Source organism: Chiloscyllium plagiosum, unplaced genomic scaffold (genome assembly GCF_037043375.1).
Source record: "Chiloscyllium plagiosum isolate Xiang-an unplaced genomic scaffold, Cpla_swu_hap1 HiC_scaffold_15, whole genome shotgun sequence".
NCBI classification, from domain to species: Eukaryota; Metazoa; Chordata; class Chondrichthyes; order Orectolobiformes; family Hemiscylliidae; genus Chiloscyllium; species Chiloscyllium plagiosum.
In genome coordinates, this window is record NW_028270153.1 from 41,591,672 (window position 1) to 41,613,418 (window position 21,747).

The window sequence follows — 21,747 nt, forward strand, 5'->3', positions numbered from 1 at the left end:
ATCTGCCAGTACTGAAAATTAAAAGCAACACTTGCCTTGTGTTACACTTTGTAGCAAGACAATTGTACAGCTAGATAATTTTAGGGGAGTTCAAGATCATGCAAGAATTCCAACTTGACAGGTGTGCTACATTTCAGAATTCTAATGCTCTGTATCACAGGACTCTCTATGTATTTCTGCCTATCTCAGCCATGCCAAATAACATGAAGCAGAAAATACATTTCTCTGTTGGAAATTGGGGAGCTGGGAAATAAATCAAGGCCAAGTCACTCCAGCAGAAATCTTGTACACCTTCTCATCTCCTATCAATATCCATCTAGGCACAAGCCTGTTCAATAAGCAATGGTGCAGAGTGAACTTGGAACTGGGATATTGTAAAAAAGATTTTAAGGTGAAAAAATGTACTTTAATGGGACAAGGAGGCACTGCATCAAACTTTGTAAATTCTCATTGAACTTCCCTAACTTATTTAGAGGACATCTGCTTGTACCTGGCTACCAGCAAACCTTCTTTATAAGAAATGTAGATGACAGAAAGTGTCATAACTTTAAGTTATCGAAAGACATGTCGGTATTTGTTGATGCATAGACAGTTTTTCAAGTGTCCTGTTTGAAATATAGCAGCCTGAGGTAGAGAAAGTTGTTCATTGAGTTTGGTGAAAACTCAATAAAGCATTAAGTTATTGAACTGACAAATTAATCATTGGGGTGGATGGAAATTGCAGAATGCCTACAGTATGAAGAGAGGCCACTTGGCCCATCGTGTCTGCGCTGATCATCCAAAGAGCATCCCACCCTATCCCGGTAGCCCCACATTTACCATGGCTAGTCTATCGAGCCTGCACATTTCTGAACACTATGGGGTGAGTTATGATGGCCAATCCACCTAATCTGCATTGGATTGTGGGGGGGGAAAACTGAAGCACTAAGAGGAAACCAACACAAACATGGGAGAATGTGCAAATCAACATAGTTACCCAAGTCTGAAATTGAACCCGGGTTGCTGGCACTGTGAGGCAGCAGTGCTAACCACTGAGCCCTCCGAATATGCAAGGATGTATGTGATGATGTACAAGTTAATATAAGACTGACCCTGCACATTCATTTGCTCAACTAAGTTGCTCATCCTCATTTATATTCTACAGAATTAATAATAAATTTATAACTACATCGTCAAAAGAATGCATGTTTATATTTGTTCATGGTACACTGATAGCGTTTGAGATAACAGTCTAAAATGGCAGCTTAAGTGTGGCTTATTAACAGTAATGAACATTTTAAAAGCATATCACTAAAATTGAGAAATTTAAAACTATTGTATAAAAAGCAGCAAATTCAGCATTCCTTGTCACTAGCATTCTTTCTATCTGGTAACGAACAAGGACACTTTCAAAGTTTGGGTGAAGATTTGTAGCTCAGGTGCTTGTTGCTGTGGTTCTGTTCGCCGAGCTGGAAGTTTTTGTTGCAAACGTTTCGTCCCCTGTCTAGGTGACATCCTCAGTGCTTGGGAGCCTCCTGTGAAGCGCTTCTGTGGTGTTTCCTCCGGCATTTATAGTGGCCTGTCCCTGCCGCTTCCGGTTGTCAGTTTCAGCTGTCCGCTGTAGTGGCCAGTATATTGGGTCCAGGTCGATGTGTTTGTTGATGGAGTTTGTGGATGAGTGCCATGCTTCTAGGAATTCCCTGGCTGTTCTTTGTTTGGCTTGCCCTATAATGGTAGTGTTGTCCCAGTCGAATTCATGTTGCTTGTCGTCTGCGTGTGTGGCTACTAAGGATAGCTGGTCGTGGCGTTTCGTGGCTAGTTGATGTTCATGGATGCGGATCGTTAGCTGTCTTCCTGTTTGTCCTATATAGTGTTTTGTGCAGTCCTTGCATGGGATTTTGTACACTACATTAGTCCCACAGACACTCACAGACACGGAAAGAACAATACTGGCCAAGGGACTCAACTACAACCACAGGGACGCCAAGACAGCAGACTTCCTAGCAGCACTAGAATGCACACTCAGGAACAATGGACTGACAGAAGAGACACAACAAACAGTGAGGCAAAGTATCGTACCTCTGATAACAAGGAAAAGACAAACACATAATCTCAACACCAAGGAGAGGGAAGCACTAAAATCACTAAGAAACGATAAGAACATAATCATACTACCAGCAGATAAAGGCAGAATGATGGTCATCCTGGACAAAGCAGAATACACCCAAAAAGCACAACAACTACTTGCAGATACCAACACCTACCAAAAGAGGGAGTTTGACCCCACCCCACAGCTCACCAATAGGATAAATAACACACTGAGGAATCTACAAAAAATGGACAGATAACCAGGTCGGACCTGCAAAGAATGAAACCTGAAAGCAACAACACCTCCAGATTCTATGGACTACCTAAAGTGCACAAACCAGACATCCCACTCAGACCCATAGTATCACTACCAGGGACACCATCACACAAACTGGCCAAAGAACTACAGCAGAAACTGAAACACCTGATCAGCGGATCCAGACAATCTATACAATCAACACAGGAATTCTTGGACATCATCAGAAATATACACATAGACAAGGAAGAAACTATGGTCTCATTCGACGTAACGGCACTGTTCACCTCTATTGACAAAATCCTAGCCAGAGAAACAATAGCCAACCTGCTGGACATACAGAACAGACAACAGGACGTTGAACCTATCAACAAAGACGGCATACTTAAACTATTGGACTTGTGCCTCACAACACACTTCACATTCAACAACCAGATATACGAACAAATCAACGGAACACCCATGGGCTCACCGATCTCTGGACTCATAGCAGAAGCAGTAATGCAAAGGTTTGAACAAACAGTCTTACCACAAATTCAACCCAAACTCTGGGTCAGATATGTTGATGACACCTTTGTAATCATTAAAAACACAGAAATAGAGAAAACACACGGGATCATCAACGCCACACTAACAGAAATCTGATTCATGAGAGAAGAAGAAAAGGATAACCAACTCTCATTCCTAGACGTGATGGTACAGAGAACACCGAACGGAGAATTCACCACAAAGGTATACAGGAAAGCCACACACACAGACCAAGTCCTGAACTATGAAAGCAACCACCCCAACACACACAAACGAAGTTGCATCAAGACACTATTCAAAAGGGCCACAACACGCTGCAGCACACCAGAACTGCAAAAAGAGGAAGAGGAACACCTGTACAAGGTATTCGCCAAAAACGGATATCCTCGCAATTTCATCAACAGATGCCTAAGAGAAAGACCACGGAATGAGGACATGCCGCAACCCAAAGGACTAGCCACACTACCATACATCAGGAGCATTTCAGAACTGACAGCCAGACTACTGCGACCACTAGGACTTATAACAGCACACAAACCAACAACCACCCTCAGACAACAACTCACCAGAACGAAGGACCCGATACCCAGCATGAGCAAAACTAATGTAGTGTACAAAATCCCATGCAAGGACTGCACAAAACACTATATAGGACAAACAGGAAGACAGCTAACGATCCGCATCCATGAACATCAACTAGCCACAAAACCCCACGACCAGCTATCCTTAGTAGCCACACATGCAGACGACAAGCAACATGAATTCGACTGGGACAACACTACCATTATAGGACAAGCCAAACAAAGAACAGCCAGGGAATTCCTAGAAGCATGGCACTCATCCACAAACTCCATCAACAAACACATCGACCTGGACCCAATATAACGGCCACTACAGCGGACAGCTGAAACTGACAACCGGAAGCGGCAGGGACAGGCCACTATAAATGCCGGAGGAAACACCACAGATGCGCTTCACAGGAGACTCCCAAGCACTGAGGATGTCACCTAGACAGGGGACAAAACGTTTGCGACAAAAACTTCCAGCTCGGCGAACAGAACCACAACAAGGACACTTTCAGTTCATGATTATCTATCAGAAGCCAAGAAATTTATATTCAGTCACAACCTACAAAAAAACCCTTAAAAACAAGAACTCAATCAATAACTTGTCTTCAAGGAGTTGACCAATTCAATAACCAGAAGCAAAGTCTTTGTTACAGAACACATCCCACTCACTACGCCACCTCCATAATATGTGATTATTAAAGAAATGGCTCATCTTAGGTGGTTTACATTTTGAAATAACATAATATCTTCTGATTTCATACATTTTACACAACCTATTATTGTTAAATTATTTTAGTGATGTCTGCAGCAAGGAAAATATATCTGGTCTTATTCCAGATTCAGATAAAATAAATTGATTTTCAATCTAATAGTGGAGAGCATTGTCATTCATTTTATTTGAGGTTTTCTCCTAATTCATTCCCATCATCATTCTTCACTTCAGAAAGTAAAGTGTTACTTTAATTACAATTGGACTGCAACAAATATGTAAATATATGCAAAGCAATTCTGAAAATACTTCCTTTTCGATATCATTTCCTCACAGAACACCTAACTTCATTAGGTTTTTCCACCTGTGCACACATTTTGGAAGATTAATATTTTCACAGTCCAAACACATTTTCTATTGTTAGTCAGGTGAGAAAAGATTAAACACACCTGCCACTTTGGATTCTTTCACATTTCAAAGATTCTGCAATATCAAACTACTGGGAGAATGCATTAGAATGCAAGTAACTTGGTGCCATTAATAAATCAGCAGATTTTCCAAAGGTTAAAACAACTCAACAAATCTGCAGCAAGACTTGCTTTTACATTGTTGAAGTACCAATGTATAAAGGGGAATCGGGCAGGAGGGATCAAGGGTCAGAAGCAGTGGCCTGATTTTCCTTACATTGTTGAAAGGATCATCAACCAATTTGCACAACTTATCTTCCATTTACTGAAATGAAGTAGAACCTCAATTCTCATTTCATTTCAACAAATGGAAGCTCACTTGTGCAAAATATTTGATGCAATGTAAGGAAAATCAGGCCACTGCTTTATTCTCTCATGTATGACCCTTGACCCCACTTGGCCAGATGTCTTGAGAGATTACAAACTGATAAGTGTAGCTGTCTCCTTTTGAAATTTGCGTCTGCTTAGTAAAAACTTTCTTTTCCAATTTTATTTTTACCTGCTTGCTTCAGCTAGCAACCATTTTGGATGTGGAAGGAGCTTTTATTATGGAATTGCTCATTGAATAAGCACCTTTACTAAGATTCCAGGTTGCAAGTAAAAGGAGAGAATGTGAAAATTGATTTGGTTGTATCATAGACTCGATTGGCTCAATCTCTGATGTGTAAAACGGTGTCAAAGAGGGAGATTCACAGCTCAATGAACATGTTCACAATCTGCCCCTAAAGACATGCCCAGACCGGCAAACTCATCACAGTATTTTCAGATCCTAAAGTGCTTTCTAATGCAATTTTCTTCATATGACTCTACTTATAAGAATTTGAATGGAAATATGATGTTTTCTTTAAAATGTGGCCATTTTGATGAAATATTTCCGAGACCTTGATGTATAAATCTAATTTATTTAAAACATTTCAATAGCTTTCTTGTGATTTGATCCCATCAATGCTCCAGTCTGTTTGTTTACAAACCAAAAGCACAGCATTTAATAGGATTTCACACTTACTCAATATTTACAGCTCACAAATTAGGATTTTACTTTAGATTAGATTAGATTCCCTACAGTGTGGAAACTGGCCATTCAACCAAAAAGTCCACACTGACTCTCCGAAGACTAACCCACTCAGACCCATTGCCCTACATTTACCCCCAACTAATGCACCTAACACTATGGGCAATTTAGAATGGCCAATTCACCTAACCTGCACATCTTTAGACAGTGGGAGGAAACCGGAGCACCCGGAGGAGACCCACGCAGACACGGGGAGAATGTGCAAACTCCACACAAGACAGTTACCCGAGGTGGGAATTGAACCTGGGTCCCTGGCGCTGTGAGGCAGCAGTGCAAACCACTGAGCCACTGTGCTGCCCCACAGTGTACTTGTTCTTGTACTCTTCTGTTCTTATTGTATGTGCTCTGTTTTTACCACCATATAGTTTGTAAATTTACCTCACACAAGTTTCCAAGTTGGACATTTAGTCATTGACGGGTTTGTTTTGTGTACAGGTACACCTCACGTTTATTTGGCCCAGGGTCCTGCGTGAAAGGAAGCCAGCCCGCTGCAGACCCAAATCGGACATCAATCCCAATTTCTGATCAGGGCCTGATGAATTTCAGATGGCTTGCTCCCTGGCAGCCAAACATTGCTGTGGGAAGTGGGATGTAGGTGTCAGAGTTTCAGTGAACCTCAGTATGTTGGAACTAGCTTTGTGGCTATTTCTGGAGTTACCTCCAATGATCCCTCTAATCATTACTGGTTAGACTATTCAGGAGCTGGCATGATACTGATTGAAATTGGCACAGATTCCATTTACTTGGAGGTAAATTTTGCAACTGAGTCCTACAGCTGCTATTCAAATATAAATTTGCACATGTAACTTCACACCATAAGGCAGAATAGGCATCGCAATGATATCATAGCTGATCTGATTATCCTCAACTCCACTTTCTTGCATTCTCCCTATCACTATTATCACTCCCTATTGATTATTTTCCTGATTAAAAATATGTCTATCTTAGCTTTGAAAATACAACCTTGACAGCCTTCTGTGGCAAAGAATTTCACAGCTTCACTGCCTTCAGAGGGGATATTCCATCTCATGCCTGTCTGAACTGAGCAATTCTTACTCTGAGATTATACCCTCAGGTCCTTGGTTCTTCCAGGGGGGAAACAACCTCTCAGAACTACCCTGTCCAGTCTCCTAAGTATCTTAGAAGTTTCAACAAGGTCACTTCATTCTTCTAAACTCCAATATGTACAGATCCAACCTACTCAACCTCTCCTCATAAGAAAATCCCTCCTTCCACAGGATCAACCCAGTGATTTTATTTTAGATTAGATTAGATTCCCTACAGTGTGGAAACTGGCCCTTCAACCCAAAAAGTCCACACTGACTCTCTGAAGACTAACCCACTCAGACCCCATTGCCCTACATTTACCCCCGACTAATGCACCTAACACTATGGGCAATTTAGCATGGCCAATTCACCTAACCTGCACATCTTTGGACTGTGGGAGGAAACCGGAGCCAGGACTGCCTCCAATTCTATCTTATTTTCCTCAGATAAAAAGACCAAAACTGTTCACAATATTTTAGCTGTTGTCTAAATAGTATCTCACTTAGTTTTAGCATGAACTTACTTACTTTTATACTCCATTCTCTTTGAAATAAAGGTCTAACATTTTATTGCCTTCTCTTTTATCTGAACCTTGGTGCTACCTCTTTGAAATTTATAAACAAATACCGCCAAGCCACTCTATGCTGCACCTTTTCCAGCTTTTCTTCACTTAAATAAGTATTCAGCTTCTCTATTCTTTCTGCTGAAATGCATAATCCCATGTTTTCATACATTATTATTCCATCTGCCAGGCTTTTGCCCACACACTCACACTGTCTACCTCCTTCTGTGAATTCTTCATGTCATCCTCACTCCTTGTATTCCCACATACATTTGCATAATCTGCAAACTTTTTTTTATTAGATGTTTCTATATTAAATTACTTACAGTGTGGAAACAGGCTCTTTGGCCCAACAAATCCACACCAACCCGCCGAAGAGCAATCCACCCAGACCCATTCTCCTACATTTACCCCTTCACCTAACACTACAGGCAATTTAGCATGGCCAATTCACCTGACCTGCACATCTTTGGACTGTGGGAGGAAACCAGAGCACCCAGAAGAAACCCACGCAGACACAGGGAGAATGTGCAAACTCCACACAGACAGTTGCCCGAGGCGGGAATGAACCCGGGTCTCTGGCATTGTGAGGCAGCAGTGCTAACCACTGTGCCACCATATACTTGGCGATAGTATATTTACTTATCTCATGCAAGTCAACTTTATAGGTTGTTAGTAATTGTGAACGAAACGTGTGCTGCTGGAAAAGCACAGCAGGTCAGGCAGCATCCAAGGAGCAAGAGAATTGATGTTTTGGGCATTAGCCTTTCATCAGGAATATTCATCAGTAATGTGGTGCCAGCACCGTATCCTGTGGGATTCACATGGATATGCAATTCCTCTACATGTGCTTTTCCAATCAGGTTTGTCTGAAAGCTCTGTGCTTCTTGCTGTACTGTAACCACCCACCATCATTCTCCTTCCCATGGCCAGGCTTGATCTCACTACAAACAACTTCACCTCATTTCACTTTCTTTAATTCCTTCCTGAATGGCATTGTGGGCCAACGCACATCAGGTGGACTGCAGCTCACTACCACTTTCTCAAGGGCAACTAGGGACGGCAATAAATGCTGGCCAGCCAATGACACCCACAAAAGTTAACTGCGTGGCCATGGGTAACAATATGAGCCCCAATTATGTCTGTCTCTTTGTGGGTCTTGTGAGACACTGCTAGTTCAAGCCCATCTACCCCAACTCGTTCTCCAGTACATCGATGATGTCTTTGGTGTTGCTTCCTGCTTTCATCCAGAATTGGAAACATTCATCAATTTTATCTCCAATTTCCATCCTTCTCTGACCTTCAGCTGGTCCTTTTCTGATTCTTCCTTTACCTTCTTTAACTTCACTGTTTCCATTTCTGAGTCCATTGATATCCATGATAAATCCAAAAGTCCTACACTATCACGACTACACCTCTTCACACCTTACTTCTTGCAAGGATTTTATTTCCCAGTTTCTCTGTCTCTGTCACACCTGTTCTGATAATGCCAGTGTCCTCCCCCTGTTGTGGTTGACAGGGCTTTTGGTCATGTCCAACCCACCTCCCATGTTTCTGCCCCACCCTACTTCCCAGAACAACAAAAAAGTTGTCCTTATCCTTACTTGCCATACCACTAGTCTCTGCTTTCAATATTCGACCAATCATCCATTTTTTCAAATAGTCGCAAAAAAAAGCATTGCCACATCAACCTGAATTTTTTCATCTTAAAGATGTTGTATGTTGTTTACTCACTCCACCCCATTCAAACAGAACATGTTCTTTTCAATGAAAAGACACAAGCAACACAAGGTCATCAACATTTTAAAAAGTCATTCTCCACAAATCACATACTCTCAATTTTGCAAGAAAGGAAGAATAGGGTTGTAAGACCATAAGAAGTCGGAACAAGAGTTGGCCAGTTGGAGCCTTGAGCCTGCTCTGCCATTCAATGGGATCATGAGTGATCTGATATTCCTCACCTCCATTTTCCCTATGATTCTTGATTCCATACTGAAAATGAATCTGTCTACTTCAGCCTTAAATATACATCAGGGGTCTCTGGCCCCACAGGTCTGTGTGCAAAAGAGTTCCAAAGATTCTCAGTCCTCTGAGAGAAGAACTTCCCCTTTACCCCAGTCTTAAATTGGCACCTCTTTATTCTGAGACTATGCCCTCTGGTCTGGATCTCTTCGGGAATAGAAATGACCTGTATAAGAGGGACAGGTTCCACATGAATTGGAAGGGGACCATTATATTTGCAGGGTGTTTGCTAGTGCTACTTGGAAGGATATAAACTAGTAAAGGCATGGCCATGAGTTGTGGTGGTGGAAACCAAAGCTATATTGAGAGAAAAGAAAACATATTGAGGAAGGTACAGTAGATAAGGGGAGCTACTTAAATAGTGAAGGCAGACAAGAGCTTGGCAGAGAACAAGGTAAGACTGACAAATTAAACTGCATTTACTTCAAGACAGGAGACCTGACAGGTAAGGCAGATAAACGTAGGGCATGGTTGGGAACATGGGACTGGGATATCATAGCTATTACAGAACCATGGTTCATGGACTGGCAGGACTTAATATTCCGGGGTGTAAATGCTATAGGAAAGGTAGAAAGGGCAGGGAGAGAGGAAGAGGAGTGCCTTTTTTGGTTAGTGGTAACATTACAGTACAGTTGTACTTAGAGAGGATATTCTAGGCAATATGTCCAGTGATGTTATATGGGTCAAACTGAGAAATAAGAAAGGGATGAACACCTTGTTGGGATTGTATTATAGGACCCCAATAGTCAGCAGGAAATTAAGAAGCAAATATGTAAGGAAATATTCGCTATCTCTAAGAATAACAGAGTAATATTGGTAGGGAGGTTTAACTTTCCAAAAATAGACTGAGACTGTCATGGTATTAAAGGGTTATGTGGAGGAATTTGTTAAATGTGTACAAGAAAACTTTCTTATTCAATATGTGGATATACCTACTAAAGGAGCAATACTTGACCTTCTGTTGGGAAATAAGGCAGAACAAGTGGCTGAGGTGTTAGTGGGAGACCGCTTTGGGAGAAGCGATTGTAATTCTATTAATGTTAAAAATACTTATGGCAAAGGATAGAATTGATCAAAAAGTTGGAGTTTCAACTTGGAGTGAGTCCACTTTTGATGGTATTAGGCAGGAACTTTCAAAGGTTCACCAGGGGAGGCTACTTGCAGGTAAAGGGAAGTGGCAAGCCTTCAAAGGTAAGGCAATGAGAGTTCAGAGGTGATATATTCTTGTTACTGTGAAGGGCAAGGCTGGAAGGTGTAAAAAATGTTGGATGACTAGAAAAATTGCAGCTCTGAACAAGAAAAAGGAGGCATATGCCAGTTATAATCAAGTGAATATTGAGAAATTTACAAGGGCATTTAAAGTATACTCAAGAGGGAAATCAGGAGGGCAAGAAGGGGACATGAGACAGCTTTGGCAAATAGAGTTAAGGAGAATCTAAAGAGTTTCTATAAGTACTTTAAGTGCAAAAGAGAAACCAGGGAGAGAATAGAGCCCCTTAACGATCAATGTGGCTGTCTGATGTGTGGAACCACAGGAGATGGGTGTGGTACTAAACAAATGTCTCACATAAGTATTTACTGTGGAGAAGGATATATAAACTGGGAATTCAGGGAAACAAATAGTGATATCCTGAAAAGAGTTCATATCATAAAAGAGGTGGTGCCAGAGGTCTTAAAATGCATAAAGGTGGATAAATTTCCAGGACCTGATCAGGAGTTTCCCAGAACTTTGTGGGAAGTTAGGGAAGAGATTGCTGGGTCCCTTGCTGAGATATTTATATATCAACAGCCATGGTGAGGTGCCAGAAGACTGGAGGTTCGCTAATGTGGTGTTCTTATTGAAGGAAGGTAGTGAGGAAAAGCCAGGGACATGTAGACCAGTGAGCCTGATGTCAGTGGTGGCTAAGTTGCTGGAGAGGATTCTGAGGGACAAGATTTACATGCATTTGGAAAGGCAAGGGTTAGTCAGCATTGTTTTGTGTGTGGGAATTATGTCTCGCTGATTTGATTGAGCTTTCTGAAGAGGTGACAATGAAGATTGATGATATCAGAATGGTAAATGTTGTCTCTGTGGGCTTCAGCAAAGTGTTCGACAAGGGTCTACATAGTAGACTGGTCAGTAAGGCGAAAGCACATGGGTTGGATATAAAATTGGCTTGAAGGAAACAGAGGGTGGTGGTAGAGGGTTGTTTTTCAGATTGGAGGCCTGTGGCCAGCAGTGTGCCACAAGGATTAGTCCACTGCTTTTCATCATTTTATATAAATGATTTGGATGTGAACACATAGGATGCATGATTAGTAAGTTTGCAGATGACACTAAAATAGGTGATGTAGAGGACAATGAAGATGATTATCTTAGGGTACAACAGAGTCTTGATCATGTGGGCCAATGGGCCGAGGAGCGGTAGATGGAGTTTAATTGCAAACAGTTGTTGTCCTAGCAATGATCCCTGTGGAACCCTACAGGTTACAGATGGCCAACCTGAAAAAAGTATTCCTTATTCCACTGTGTTTTCTGTCCCATTTGTCAATTCTCTATCTAAGCCAAAATAGCACCACCAACACCATGACCTCTTCTGGGGTTGTGTCTGCCCATTCAACCAGTCCTGACATGTGATCATTTCTGCATGTAATTTGAGAAGGTGACTTGCCTGCAAAATGACCTGAGAACTTAAGCTGGATCATACTTAGTTAGATGTCAGAACGTCGAGTGGGGGAGAAGCTGTTCAAAAGATGTGGATCAATATTAAAGGGCAAAGTGGTGACCAAAATGTGGATTAACTATTCATAAATGCATGGTAAAAAAATGCAGGCTACATCCTTCCTATTTCTAAAGGATTGGAATTGGTAATAAGCTGCATGTATTGAGAATGTTGGGCCTTAATGATTATGATCAGCCTAATTAGTGGCACATGGATGTACAATTGAAGAACATTTCATATAAACACACAAAACCTGGAGATAGGAGCTGGAGGAGGCCATTTGGCCCTTTGAGTTTGCTCCACCATTCATCACGATTATGGCTGATCAGCCAACTTAATAGCTTAATCCTGCTTTCTCCCCACAATCGTTCAACTGAGTTCTTGCAGCCATCCTATTCCTTCTTACTTAAATGCATGTGAAGAAGCTCTTTGCTAATACTGGGACTAAGGCAAAGTGCATGAGTTGCTCATTTTCAGTCCACTTTATTTGTGCCCATAACCTCTGGTTTAAATGTGAGTTAGGAACTACTTCATCCTTTGGGAAGAAAGGTAAAGTTAAAGTCACCATATTCCCAATGGACAATAGGGCTGCTCTCTCATTAGAGATGAATGGTGGTGATTTAAACTGAGGGTCACCATGTCTCAAGTGAGGAGTGAGGTTGAGAAGACGGGATCTTCAAGGGAATCTCAGCTAAAGTGGAAATTTAACTCTCACTGTTGCTGTTATTCTGCATCATAAACTAGCCATCCAGTCAATTGAGCTAACCAACCCCTATGGGAAGTAGCATCTGAAGCTTTGTAAACAATGCTTATCCTTTTGTACACACGCTTTATTATGTAATAGTTGATGGCAAACGTTCACTGAATTACATGGAAACTGTAACATGGAAACTGGCCAATTGGCCAAATCAATTCATGTTCAGATTTATCCTCCACACAAGCTGCAGTAATCCCTGCCTAATACTCCAAATCCCTTCCTTCCCCTTTCCTTCTATTATCTAACAAATACTCAAATGTAGCTAAATCTGGTAGTGCATTCCATAGTCTCACACTACAATGTGGAAAAAAAAACCTTGATCTGCTCTTGTCCCAACTCTCCTATATTTAATTTTATTTCTATTTCCTCTTTTTTGGTGTATCAATAATTTGAAACAATTTTTAAAATCTACCCTTGCCTAATCCTTTCATGTTAAGTACTGATGCCACATCATTGTAATCTCCCATTTTGTTGAATAGAGCCGCAATTTTCCAAGACTTTCTTTTATTTTTGTTTCCACAATACAAAACAGGAATCTTATTTCAATTCATGGTCTAGCCTCTCTGTATGCCAAGATAACACATCATGCCAGCTGTGACCTTATTAACGTTTTGTTCAAGTTCACCATTATATGTTGAACCTTCATACACTACCTCTTGCCCTAAAATTAATATTCCATTTCTTTTCCATCTGATCCACTCAGAGTCATAGAGATGTACAGCCAGGAAACAAACCCTTCGGTCCAACTCATCCAGACTGATCAGATATCCAAACCTGATCCAGTCCCATTTACCAGCTTTTGGCCCATATCGCTCTAAACCCTTCCTATTCATATAACCATCCAGATGCCTTTTAAATGCTGTAATTGTACCAGCCTCCACCACTTCTTCTGGCAGCTCATTCCATACATGCACCACTCTCTGGGCGAAAAGATTGCTCCTTAGGTCTCTTTTATATATTTTTCATCTCACCCTAAACCTAGGTAAGAACTGATTCGGGATAGTCAACATGGCTTTATGCATGGGAAATCATCTCTCACAAACTTGATTGAATATTTTGAGGAAGTAACAAAGAGGATTGATGAGGGGAGAGCGGTGGACGTGATCCATATGGACTTCGGTAAGGCATTCGACAATGTTCCCCATGGAAGACTGATTAGCAAGGTTAGATCTCACGGAAAATAGGGAGAACTAGCCATTTGGATACAGAACTGGCTCAAAGGTAGAAGACAGAGGGTGGTGGTGGAGGGTTGTTTTTCAGACTGGAGGCCTGTGACCAGTGGAGTGCCACAAGGATCGGTGCTGGGTCCTCTACTTTTTGTCATTTACATAAATGATTTGGATGCGAGCATAAGAGGTACAGTTAGTAAGTTTGCAGATGGCACCAAAATTGGAGGTGTAGTGGACAGCGAAGAGGGTTACCTCAGATTACAACAGGATCTGGACTAGACGGGCCAATGGGCTGAGAAGTGGTAGTTGGAGTTTAATTCAGATAAATGTGAGGTGCTGCATTTTGGGAAAGCAAATCTTAGCAGAACTTATACACTTAATGGTAAGGTCCTAGGCAGTGTTGCTGAACAAAGAGACCTTGGAGTGCAGGTTCATAGCTCCTTGAAAGTGAAGAAGGCGTTTGGTATGCTTTCTTTTATTGGTCAGAATGTTGAGTACAGGAGTTGGTAGGTCATGTTGCGGCTGTACAGACATTGGTTAGGCCACAGTTGGAATATCACGTACAATTCTGGTCTCCTTCCTATTGGAAAGATGTTGTGAAACTTGAAAGGGTTCAGAAAAGATTTACAAGGATGTTTCCAGGGTTGGAGGATTTGAGCTATAGGGAGAGGCTTAACAGGCTGGAGCTGTTTTCCCTGGAGCGTTGGAGGCTGAGGAGTGACTTTATAGAGGTTTACAAAATTATGAGGGGCACAGATAGGGTAAATACTCAAAGTGTTTTCTCTGGGGTCAGGGAGTCCAGAACTAGAGGGCATAGGTTTAGGGTGAGAGGGGAAAGATAAAAAAGAGACCTACCGGGCAACGTTTTCACACAGAGAGTGGTATATGTATGGAATGAGGCGCTGGTACAATTGCAACATTTAAGAGGCATTTGGATGGGTATATGAATAGAAAGGGTTTGGAGGGATATGGGCCAGGTGCTGTTAGGTGAGACTAGATTGGGTTGGGATATCTGGTCGGCATGGACGGGTTTGACCGAAGGGTCTGTTTCCATGCTTCTCTATGACTCTATGCCCTCTAGTTTTGGACTCCCCCACCCTAGGAAAAAGACCTTGTCTATTTAACCTATCCATGCCCCTCATGATTTTATAAACTTCTATAAGGTCACCCTCTGACGCTCCAGGGAAAACAGCCCCAGTCTGTTCAGCCTCTCCCTATAGCTCAAATCCTTCAACCCTGGCAATATCCTTTGAGGTCTTGCTTTTAATGTCTTATGAACTTGAACTTCTAAATCCCTGTGCTACTTCTTTCAGCCTTTCTCATTTTAAATATAATATATTTTTGATCAAGAAAACGTATCACCTCACGCTTGTTAACATTGAATATCATCCTACTCACTGTTTTGTCCAAATGATGAATATTGCCTTGGAGCTTCCTTTTGTCCTCAGAATTCTTTTTAATGCTATTTCCTGCACAAACTGGACACTACTTCCTTTATTTGTGAATCAGAATCACTAACAAACACCAATAATCCCTCTAAATTTTCTTTGCTCTGTATAGCACATTTATTTCTGGTGGTATCTTTAGATGATTTTTTTCACAATGGCCACAGCTGCACATTATCTTAAAGGTGACAGCTTGTGTGAGGCCCATCTGGTACCTTTAAGATCGCTGCAAGTCATGCACACATGCAGCTTAGAGAGAATACTGTTATACACAATGAGGAAACATCCCCTGGGACACTGTTACCTACTTCTATCCAGTTTGATAAACTGTCTTAATTTCAATCCCTGTTTCCTTAGAATTCAATTTGCAACCTTTTCCCTAATTTGGCACACTTAATTTCTGTAATAACTCCAGAGAATCAGAGAATCATTACAGCACACCAGGCTATTTGACCCAGGAGAAAGTGAGGTCTGCAGATGCTGGAGATCAAAGTTGAAACTTTATTGCTGGAACAGCACAGCAGGTCAGGCAGCATCCAGGGAACAGGAGATTCGACGTTTCGGGCACAGGCCCTTCTTCAGGAAGGGCCCACACTATTTGACCCACACTATCCATGTTGGCCCTCCGAAGAAGAAATTTGCATATGCTACATTCCTGCATATTCCTCCTTTTTGGGTATTTCGAATATTCAGCAAATATTTTTTTTTTAAAGTTCTGATGCAGAAGGACGTAATTGCTTCCACAGTGTTTGTGCATACCAATAAATGAACACAAATCATTATCCCATTTTCCAGCATTTTGTTCATAACCCTTGAGAATTTCAGCTGCAGTTTCAGACACTTATAAATGAGATGAAAGTTTTTTGCCTCAACTCCTCTTTCAGGAAGTGAGTTTCAGACTACTATCACCATCTGGCTGAAAGGATTTGTCTCCTTTCCCAACTGATCTTTCTGCTAATGAATGAACATTGCTAACCGTTTTGTGTATGTGTGTGCCTGTGCTTGAGTGCATAGGTCTGAATGTGAATGCGTGTGCATGTCAGTGTGTGTGTGCTCGGACTAACATAGTTAGCGATACAAACCAGGGTTCTTATTACTTCTTCTCCAGGCCTAATTGGTTAGATCACTCAAACAGGTAGCTCCAGTCACTTGATTGGGCCCATTCAGAGAAACTAAGGGAAAACAAAGTGGTTGGGCATGGTGGAGAGGCTCAGTGTGGCCTCTTCCTGGGGATTTAAGGGTGACTAGGAAAGCTGGATTGAGAGTGTGTTGCTAGAAAAGCACAGCAGGTCAGGCAGCATCCGAAGAGCAGGAAAATCAATGTTTTGGGCTGGAGCTTCCTGACCTGTTGTGATTTTCCAGCAACACACTCTCAACCCTGATCTCCAGCATCTGCAGACCTCACTGTCTCCTCGAGGAAAGCTGGATAAATGTATTGTAACAGGAGATATGATAGAGCATGGATGAGAAGGGATTCACGGAGTGGGGTGTGTGGTTTATCCACAGTCAGAAGCATCCTGACTTTAGGTTGTGGACAGTGTATGACCACTGTCTTAATGACTTCATAAGTCAAGGTCTGAGGAGTAAAGGTGGATAGGTGCAGACTCACGTAGACAGAAGGGTGGGGGGACCTGGGTGGTGGAGCCTGTGAGGCTCATGGGAAGAGCTATAAGGAAGGGGATCTGAATATCTGATACATTAGTGTCAAAATCGAGGCAAAGGTTGAAACTGCTGGCTGAAGAGTGTTCGCTGTAAGGCGGAACTGCGCAATGTGGAAGAAAATGACTGTGACCTGTTGTGGACTGGCTTCTCCTGGAATGAAAGAAAGGGAAGGATTGAGTGAGATGAAAGTGGGCAGTACAGATGTTAGTCCTGGTGCACAGAATCAAAAGATGGTGAGGTGTGCTAGGGCTGAGTAAGTAGGCAGCACTGAAGCCATAGACAGTTAGTTTTGTCGGAGGTTGAGAGGGAATGAGAATGAGTGAAGGAAGATGTGGAAAAAAAAGTAGCAAATGTGACAGAGCATGAGCCTCGGTGTTTGCAGCTGTAGAGATAGAGTGATTGAGAGTTAGCAGAGAGTAGTTCTGGTACCGACCCTGACAATGATTGACAATGATCACTCTGCAGTACTGCTGGCTGTTCCTCCAGACTGTGGAAGCTGCACTAATCCAGGTGTTGTCCTATGACCAGACTGCCAGGATCTAACATTATAGCCTTCTCTGCCAGTCTACCATGAGGAGGATAAGCCTCCTCTCAACTATTGGGGTCTCTAGTTCACTTGCAGTGAATCTCAGTGCTATGATCCACTTCTCCAATGACTTTTGGCTGCAAATCTGCCACCAAGCAAGCTAGCTTTGGAAGCTAGCTCATCCAGGTGCACAGGAGTCTCTTAAATAATGGCTCACTCGCAAGGATTGTTGGTATTTCTGCGGCTATCCAGTGAAAGATGAGCCCTTTTGAGGGCTACACCTGTTAAGACGGGGCTAGAATCAAGCAAGAGGGGCACTGTAGAAAACTTATGAAAACAAAGAGTATTTGGGCAGGAATAGGACATTCGACCTTTCTGACCATGGTGCTGGGTAGGTAGTTAATGTGATGGATTTGGCAAGATAGGGCATGAGATCTTACTGGGCCTTCAAGGAACAAACCCTCCAAGGGTCCCACAAGACTGGCACTCTGCCAAAAAAAAAACACACTTAGTCTTTGATCTCTAACCAAAATGATTCTGTCTCAATAGCTATTATACATATCAATCCTCCCTACAATACTACCATACTTATTCAAAGACAATTAGCAAAGGCAGTTGTTGTAGAACGTGTTAGGCTCTTGAAGTAATAAGGTGGAGTGCATTAAGCACTGCACAATATTATGAGGTCATATGGACTTGGTGGAAGAAGATTGCTGGAACTCAAAGAAGACAAATATCCAGATACCTAGGTCTCCCTCATCGAGCTGTGACAATGTCTATTGCATCAATGTAACTGAGTTACTACTGACTAATACACAACATCTTGTTTAAGACAAGAGTCTCTTCTCATTAGACTGCTTCTATCAAACTAGACCAAGCTAAAATGCAGCAAATCTATCTTATGGTGACCAATTGTATAGATAATTCAAAAAACGTGGAGAGCACACAATTGCATTCGACACAGTATATCATTAAAGAATGTTTATGTCAGGAGGTTCCAGCAACAATATGATCAACAGTATTTTGCAAATTCTCTGAGGATTTCACCTAAAGAGAGAGATTGTATACCTTATAGGATTAATTAGAGTGCTTGATCATTATCAGGGTTTCCTGAAAGACGATTGGGAAGACAACATGAGGTCAAAACAGTGGAACCAACTGTAGGAGAAAAGGACTGAAGGCTAAAGAGAGCAAAGGGGGCAATCCACAGAGCTGTCTCTGAAAACTTATATATCCTCTAAACTGGTTCTCGAGCCAACCTTAAGCAGGATGTGCGTAGCTGGACTAATCCACACATGCAGTTTCAATGAGCCTATATACTGTATGTACTGCTCCATATTTGTTTCTAATCAATGCTTGAGTGCCAACCTTCCAGGTTTTAGAGCCTCCTGCTAACATGCAGGCTACATTTCGAAATCCACATCCCATTAAAGCCCTCTTGTACCTATACAAACTAGAGTTATAAAGAAAGTTGTGTTTTCTATGTGCAGTTCTAACCTTTTAATAAATCAATCAATCTTGCTATCAAATAAGATCCTTTCCCCTTAAGTGTATTTTGACAACAGATACTGCCTGAACGCCAGACCTTTACCATGCAGGCAGTGAGCAGCCCTAATGGACGTTAATCATAGATTTATGCAGCATAGGAACAGGCCCTTTCGCCAACCAACAAATACTAAGCCAACCAACAAATACTAAGCTACACTAATCCCACTTACCTGCAATTTGTCAAGAGCCTCTTATACCCCAGCATTTTAAATGCTCATCCAGATGTTTCTTAAATGTTGTTAGAACTGCCTCCACCATCCTCTCAGGCAACACATTTTATATATGTAGCACACTCTCTGTGTTCTTTTCTCTCAGATTTCCTCTAAACCACTTACTACTCACCTTAAACTTTTTCCCTCTGATCTTAGACACACATGCCATGGGGAAAAGATTCACATGATCTACTCTATGTCTCTCATAATTTTTGTATACCTTAACATATTCCCCCCCTCAATCTCCTCTGCTCCAAGAAAAAATCAAAACCAGCCAATCAGATCTCTCCTCATAACAAAGACTTTTTATCCCAGGCAACATCACGGTGAATCTCCTTTACTCCCTCTCCAGAGCAATCACATCCTTCTGATGGTATGGTGACCAGAATTGCAAACAGTTTTCTGTCGGTGGTCTAATCAATGTTTGGTAAGTTGTTAACTAGTTTTTCTTGCTCCTAAATTCTTTATGCTGGTTAATGAAGGTAAGAATCCCATATGTCTTCTTCACCACCCTTCAACTTGTGCTGATATCTTCAGGGATCTATAGGCTTGTATATCAAGTACTCAGTACTTATTCCGCTGTACTCCCAAGGGACCTACCATCTGTTATGTATAGCCAATCCTCTGATCATTACACCAATCATTTTCATGTCATCTGCATACTTACTAACTATACCTTCTACATACGCATGCAAGTTATTAATGTACATGCAAACAGCAAGGGTACTAGAACTGATCCCTGTGGTACACCACTGGTCACAGCCTTCTAATAAAAAACACCAAACACATCAACATCAACCCCTCCTCCTCTCTCCCCCCCCCCCCCCCCCCCATCGTCTGTTGCCTCCTATCTATTAGCCAATTTTGCATCCAGTTTGCCAACTTGTCTTGGATCCCATGAGTTCTTACCTCTTCGACCAGCCTTCCATGTGGGACCTTGTCAAAGGCATTACTAAAGTCCATATAAACTATATTAAACACACGACCTTCTTCAATATATTTAGTTACCTTTACAAAAAACTCAATTAGATTTGTCAGACAGGATCTCCTTTTAAGAATCCCTGATTGACTCCTGCCTTTTCAAGTGCTGATTAATCCTGTCAGAATTTATTCCAATAATTTCCCTATCATTGATGTCAGATTAACTGGTCTGTAATTACCAGGCATATCCCTGCTGCCCTTCTTGAACAAAGGAACTACACCATCTATCCTCTATCTGCCAGTTCACCAGTGATTAGCAAAGTATTAAATATCTCCACTAGGGCCCCAGCAATCTCCTGCCTAGCTTCCCATAGCAGCCTGGGACGTATCTCACTCACGTCCTGAGGAGTTATGTACCTTTATGTCTGCTAAAATACCTAATACCTCCTCCTTACTAATCTTAATATGGTCTGGAACCTCACCATCGCAAATGAAATTTCCAGCTGTGATGTTTTTAAATACAAATGAGAAGTATTCATTTAAGATCTAATCAATGTCCTCAGGCTCCATGTACAGGTTGCCCCTTTAGTCTTGAATAGGTCTCACTCTTTCCCGGAAATCCTCTTACACTTAAAGTCATAGAGTCATACAGCACAGAAATAGACCCTTCGGTCCAACTCGTCCGTGCCGACCAGATATCCCAACCCAATCTAGTCCCACCTGCCAGCACCTGGCCCATATCCCTCCAAACCCTTCCTATTCATATACCCATCCAGTTAATATACTTATAATGGTTAACCATGATCCAATCTACCAAAGGTAGTTCATGTCTCATCAGTACCCTCCTAATTTACTTTTTAATCAACCCCATATGTTTTCAATGCTTTTGAAGGGCCTCTCTTGTTTTTAATGCACTGTACCTGACATATGTTTCCCTCAAGAATTCGGAAGAAGAGTCACTAGACCCAAAACATTAACTCTGGTTTCTCTCCACAGATGTTGCCAGACCTGCTGAGATTTTCCAGCAATTTCTGGGTTTTTTTCTAATTTTCAGCATCCGCAGTTCCTTCATTTGTTTTAATGCTTCCTTCTTTTTCTTTATCAAACTCACGATATCCCTTGACATCCAGGGTTCCCTGAATCAGCTGCTCTTGCCCTTCACTCGTAGGGGAATACACTGGCCCTGAATTTTTACTATACTACTTCTAAAGACTTCCACTTTCCAAATGTAGACTTACCACTCCCAGTCTTTGTCAAATCTAATCTAATGACATTGTAACAGGCTGTCCCCCAATTTGGACACAACTTTGGAACTATTCTTATCCCTTTCGATAATGATTTTGAAACTTGCAGAGTTATGGCCATGAAGTCTAATATAAACTAATGTTAATGTAACCTAAAAGTAAAAGATATGGGAACTCGGCTTGAGAGCTGGAATTAGGAAAATAAGATAAATGTAATGCAAAATGAGGTAAATAAAAGATTGACTATTCAGCTGATGAACTC

At 41.7% G+C, this 21,747-nt stretch overlaps 1 protein-coding gene across 2 annotated transcripts in view; it reads right to left on the reverse strand.

Annotated features, from left to right (window-relative positions):
• The window catches only part of LOC122560076 (cadherin-4-like), a 673,208-nt gene that overhangs the window by 136,689 nt on the left and 514,772 nt on the right, over positions 1–21,747 (reverse strand). The gene's annotated exons all lie outside the window — the stretch shown is intronic.